The following is a 6,929-nucleotide window of genomic DNA, read 5'->3' on the forward strand; positions in this document are numbered from 1 at the left end:
TAGAAACACTTTTTCTCAGTAGATCACAAAGCTTGCATGCAGGACAGGAGCATCACAAGCTCCATTTTCCAGAGGGCTGAGGTTGCTGCAATGACTTCCCTGAACTTACCCAGGAGGCCTATTCAGAGCCAAAAACAGAGTGCAGGTTTCCCGTGAGCCAACTTACAAGCTCTCCATCAGGCTAAACTGTCCTACAAGTATAAAGCACCTCAGAGCACAAATTTTGGGCAGGGAGCAGGAACTGCACAAAGCAGAGCATCTGCGTGATCCAGGCACCGTACCCCAGGCTCAGCCTGCTCTGACTTAGCTTGCTCACTGCATGCACCCTCGTCTGTCCCCAAAGGGCTCTCCCCAGCCAAAAATCACTATGTTTGGGAGCAGTTCTGTCCCATGGCTGTCTCTCATACATTTTAACTTTCTCCGTGTCTGCAAAAGAAAAAAGAAAAAAGCAATGGCTGCCTTGCAATGACTAATAACATATGCTGTGACATTGGAAAACATGCAGCATCTTATTAAGAAAAGCTGTACAACTAGTCTGTTACAGGAACTAAGTCAAAGTGCCAATTTTTTAATGCTGTTTACCAAAATCAAACAGACATTCTGTAGTCCACCTGTTCCTAGTGCTGTCGACTTCACGATAGCCATTTTCTGAAGCCAGAGAAATAATTACTAGACCAGTTTATTGATGGCAGCTGCTTTGGGGTGAGATGGTCCAAAATGTGCAATAACTAAAGACAGTAAAGGATGCAAGCTATTAAAAGGACAAAGGAAGTAAAACAAACCAGCCCAGAATGGGCAAAGAGATACCTTCCACAGGAGGTAAATAATCACTTTTCCCCTAAGCCAGTGAATTCAGTCAGTTCACATGGAAGTCAGCAAAGGTGCAGAAGAAAAAAGCAATCCAAATCTTCGCATATATTTTTTAATCCATGAATTACAGCCCAGCCCTTGTCATGAGAACAGGATTCAAAGTGCTAGAGTGAAGCAATGGCCTAGAGAGCGAACTGTGCCAGCTGCTTCAAAAGGCACCGTAAAATCCCATAATGGGGGATTATGCACTAGTATGCCTAAGGGAGAAGTTGTGCTTAGTGTATGGCCAGAAGTACAAAGGCTGAAACTCCAGCCTGCCTAGCTGTAGATGATACTGCTAATCATACAAACGATGCCAATCTGTCGGTCTCAATATCCTACCTTGTGGCAATGAGTCCCACAGGCTAATTAAAACTTAGGTTAAAAGTACTTCCTATTAAAACTGTTCAACGTGTTGACGTCAAATTTAATTTGGTATCTGTTTTTCTTATCCAAGAGATTAAGAAAAAAGTCATGGCATCTTAGTTTTATTTTTATCCATCATAGCCTGTCTCTGTCAATCTCGCTCTCTGTAGTACATCCCATGTATTGTTCTCCCTAAAATAAACAGACCTAACCTTTGCAGTCTCGGCTTGCATGCAAAGCTTTCTGCTTGAGTATTTTCCATGGCTCTGATTAGGTTTGTTGCCCTTCACTAAACCTCTTCTATTTCCTGCTCTATCATTTTTTAATTAGGGTAACCGAAACCAAACGTGGCTCTCAAGGTGAGGCCACGTCACCATCTCTAGAACAATACTGTCATATTTTCCCTGTTGTCCTCTATTCAGCAAATTAATCCCACGTCATTTCAAATTTATGCTTTTCTGATCACTGCTCAGACCCAAGCAGATGTTTTCCATTGAGCTCTTTGGGATCTTTTTCCTGTTTTCAAACTCACTCCATTATAAGATCAATTAGTCTATCTAATTAATAGTAACCTCTTTTCATTTACACTGAATTAGTCTCAGTGTTTGATTAATAATATAGCTCTAGTAAATTCTAACAAACATCTTTACATTTAACTAAATACTGGAGCATCAACAAATTTCAACAACTTGTAGCTTACTGTCATCTTCGGATTATCACGGTGTGGCAGATTGCAGCTGATCAGCTTACAGGGCAGGGGCTCAAGGGGCACACATCATACAAATGACTGTGTGTGTGATTACTCGAGCTCTTCATAGCAGTATGCTTCTTAAAGAATGAAGGTGCTATAAAATTATTAAAAGCCTGATGTATTTTTAAAGCATTTCTGAATCTCAAATCTCATCTTTCTGCATCTGCACCACAAGCCTACAAAGAAGGACGGAGGGAAGCGGCCTCTTGTCGCTTCCCAGGGTACGTTCACACGCACAGTGTTAAGCCAGACAAACACACTTTCTCTACCTGCTGTAACACAATTTTCAAGAAAGGGGAATATGACAATCTTCAAAGGGATTTTAAACAAAACAATGTCAGGAAAGGCTTCATCACCCTCTGCACTGCACACTTCCACAGCCTATGAACAGAAACACCCCTCTCAGTGAAATTCAGCCCACATGTGGTTTCTGAATGCAGAATGTCCTTTTATAATGATATATTCATGCTCACTGCCATCCTTCAGAGACTTCCTGTAGAGTAGATGCTCTTCCCTCAAAAAAAATCTGCTGAATTACTTCAGTAGGAACCAAATTCTAAACGTCCACAGGAGGAAGAAGAAAGACGAAGGGGATCTTCAGCAGTTATGCATCTAGACAGAAGCCCCTTTCCAAGGATTTAGCTCAATGATGTGCTCTACTAGAGAAATATTCCCAAGTTCTCAGCAGCAGCCTTCTGCAGCCAGACAGGGGGCATTAGCTCTTCAGAGAGCCAAGGAGCTCATTCTGAAACACCGCTTAGTGCGGCGGCTCTTGGTAATGGTTTCTGGGATGTTCTTAATTACAGGAGCTGATTTCAAAAAAAAAAAAAAAAAAAAATCATTTTCCCCACACATGACATACTAAGTTGCCATATGCATTATTTATTTATTTCTAATGAGAACTTCTGCATATTAAGAGTCCGAAAGCATAGTTGCGTGTTATTTGAAAAAGCTGCATTTCTGCTAAGAAAAAAAATAGTCACATTTTCCAGAGATCAGCTTTCTAGAAACGAATAAGGGCTACTTCTGTTTTGGGGACAAAAACAATAGCTTCTACCTCAGCTAAAGTATCCCATCTGCTGTGGGCACTCTGAGTCATCAACTTATTAGCAAAATTGTCTGAGAGAAACATAAATATGATTTGCTCCGGAACCAAATCTGCAGTTAGACAAAAATCACAATCTGCCACTTCTCCCTAAATCGTGCTCCTTTCATTGCCTTTAACTCATTACCATCGATGATCAGCAGCAGCTGCCGGCCAGTTGCCGAATGAACGCTCCCCCAAATCACAGGCAGGGTCTCCCCTGAGCCACGAGGCTTTCGCCAGTGCCGGCCCTGCAAGCTGCGCAAGGGGTGACGGTTGTTTCCCCAACAGGCATCCATCCACGTAGGCAATTCCTGGCTGGCGGCATTTAGGCGGAGATTCCTTTTTGGCCACATGTACAGAGCAACCCCATTTGTTTTGCTCTTCCCTCTCTCTCTTCCCTCTATCTTCTGAATATAATATGCTGTCAGAGCCACACTTTGGGTTTGTATCTTTTAACGGCTGTCACCATGCAGCAGCTCATGCCATGCTTCTTTTTTAATAGCACATTTCTCCTCCGCTTTCCGCTGAGCCATTATTACTTGGATGGCCAACACTGTACACTTCTGGGGTCAGGTGGGAGATTGCAAGTTTGCTGGGGTTAATTTTTCAGTTGCTTTTTGCTGGTACTCAGATGCACACTCTTAGTAAATCATCAGAGCTAATGGGGGAGGGTGGCTGAGGAGGATGACAGAGGCATACTTTACAGGCTATGTTTATAGCTCTTTTTTCTTTTCTCCATCCAAGCCTGTCATCTGGGGAGGCGGTACATCCCCATCTCTACTGATGTGAAATCAAAGCCTTCCAGAGCTGTTAGAACTGTGAGCCTGTTACTATTCATATTTACATGCGTTTATTTTTAATATTATTGTTAATATTAAACTCATTTTAGCAGTTCCTGAGCAGCCATGTGGGCAAGGCCCCTACATGCTGTACAGACACAAACCAAAACGACATCACTCCAAAGAATTTGCCATCACAGGAGAAGCCAGCAACAGAAAAGATGCTCAAGTGCTGTGCAGACATCCTGCACAGCCTGGACCACTGCAGGAATTTAGGGGCCCCACTTCTATCACGGCTAGTCATCTTCAGGCGCCAGGATGTGCCAGAAGAACAGGCTCTCCATAGCTCCTCACCTTATTTTCAGCAATGGCCAATGCACGCTTCCCAGGGCAGAGGCATGACGTTGGCACAGCAGTGCCTGTTTCAGGGTGTAAGAAACGACTGTTGGGGCTTTCATGGCAACCAGCACCAGGATCTGGGTAGCCTGGGTTCCTTGGGCACTGGGGCACCCAGCACCCTTCAAGGTAGCAGGGAAAGTGCTCAAGTGCGTAAGGGATTTGGCACGTCCCTTTGGCAGTGACTCCAGAGGTGTGACATGCCACAAACTCAGAGCCTAGGGCCATCACGGTCACAGAGGTCGGCTCCCAACAACTTCTGCAGGAAATGACACCACAGGAGATTGGTGCCAAATGGAGCTGGGAGTTTTACAATTGCTCCCTTAGCACTTCCTTGGATTTTGTTTAACTCACATCAGCAACAACAGCTGGGAGCAGTATTTCTTTCAAATTATAGAAAGATTTAGTGTTATCTTAGTGTGATACAAGTGTAGCCTGAATTATTTTTAGGAGGAAGCACAATATGTGCTAATGAATAATAAAGACTGTGTACAAGGGTACTAGCCTGTCCCTGATTGCTGCTGTTTGAGCCAGTTTTCACCTTTTTAACAACATTAGTAACTCATAATGACTCAGCTGCTCACAGCAGCCTCCTTCCAACAGGAGACACTGGAAACATCTCCCAATTTGTATTTTTCAGATGTAAAGTGGCCTCTACATCCACACATGAGGACAGCCAGTTTTCCCTCTGCCAAAGGTGCCAAAATTGCTCATCATTTTTTTGTTCTGCTGCAAGAGGAAGAAAAACAAAATTTTTCATAAAGAGCACTCCACTCCATAGTATGTTATTCTTGAAGAACTGCAAAACCAGCTCCTATAAAGCCAGAAGTGCCATCATCCCTCAGCACAAGAGGTGACAATTACACAAAGAGTTTGGGCATAGGCTTGGCCCAAGCTTCACTATGAAAACTGGCAGCAATTCCAAGAATACAGTCCATGTTTTGCCCATCTCCAATATAAATGGACATTTCACAGAATATTAATGTCTGTATCACTGCTACAAATGTGTGACTGGTAGAAAACAGAAGTTTGGTGTAGTCGACAGCACACTGTCAGTTATGATCAAGAGTAGCACCAATTATCTGAATTACTTCCAGGTATCCAAACAAATCCCTGCAATGTATCACAGCCAAAGAAACAGAAGATTTTATGTAAAGAGCATTGTAAAAAGATGCTACATAAAACCACTGATAGATACAGCTGAGAAAGTGAAGTGCTAATGGATGTTCCTTTCTTTCTGCATTATTTATCTTTCATAAAATACTACATAAGCATGCTTTCTCCCACACGGTAAAAAACAGAACAAAAAACCACCCAAACATTTGACTTATCTGTTTAGAAAATAATGACATGTGTCAACCAAATCATTTCAACACAGGATTCTTCAGTTTCAGCAACTGTCAGAGGGCTTCTCTATTGAAAATAATCAATGCCTTTGACAGATAAAGAGAAGTAATATAGTGACTTATTTTGATACAACTTGACAGCTTTTTTGACAGTAGTTTTCACTGTCAGTCTATTGAATTTGAATTTTAACTGGGGCCCATGAGAAATATGCTTTTACTCTTTAGTACTGAATCCTGGCAAATCAAAAGGGCAGTGGGAGTGCAGTACTTGCCTGCTTTTTATTCACCATTATCTATCAGTCTTCAATTTTAATTACTCATTTTTAATACCTTTCCCAATTTTTACACTCTTGAGATGTCATAAGGCACATTTAAACTCCACTTTGCTGCTCCCTTGGCAAGAAGGGACATTTCACACAGTTAGACTCAGAAATGGAGCTATTTTCTAATGTCACCATGTTCAGATTGACAGTTCACTTCCATCAAGAGCTCATCTGTTCTGCTCTTATGAGACTGCAGAAACTTAAAAGAAGTTAATATAGATTATGAAATATTCAAACACTTGTCCATGCAGGAGCTTGTGGGCTCAGGATCTCTTCATTAAAATTCCTTGTACAAAACACAGCTTTCTATCAAAAAAATTCTCATAAAACAGGAACGAGGAGTTTGAATTACAAGCAGGTCCTTCGCTGGTGTAAGCCAGCACTGCTCCACCAAATAGGTGAGGTGCTGTAGGCAGACACCATTCTCAGACAAAGAGAGGGTAGAGAAGGATGAAGATGAAAATTCCCTGTTATTCTGTATTTTGGTAAAGACTCTTCCAATCATTACAATTTTGAACAACTTTTCCCACTGAGAGGTCAGGCATCCACTTGCTCTGATTTAATTTGTTTGCCCTGGCTGCAATTTCCATGAACATTGTCACTGGATCATTTGTTTTGCATTTGATCCGAGTATGTGACCTTGTAGATTTTTGTATGTAAATATTTTGTTTCCAATCATAAACTCACAATGCAACATGTGAGAAATCCCTTTAGTATAAAAATGCTTACAAAGAGACAGGGCTGCAAAATGACTGAAGGTACAAAGGTGCAGGAAATAAAAGGACTTGTATTCCTAACTCATCATTCCCTATACTACTTGAGATAACAATTGCATCCTGGCTTTTGATGTATTGTTGTTGTATATGTTCAGAGTTCAGTTATGCTTAAATGTAGTACTTCAGCTCCTTTGCTTAACACCACCTGATAACTTGCTTGACATCTCAAAGAGTTTCTTAAAATATTCTTAAACCTTTGGCATCCCTTCCTGCCCTGGGCTTCATGAATAAAACATTTATCCAGTCAGCAGCTTTA

The sequence above is a fragment of the Rhea pennata genome, chromosome 12 (assembly GCF_028389875.1).
Source record: "Rhea pennata isolate bPtePen1 chromosome 12, bPtePen1.pri, whole genome shotgun sequence".
Lineage (NCBI taxonomy): Eukaryota > Metazoa > Chordata > Aves > Rheiformes > Rheidae > Rhea > Rhea pennata.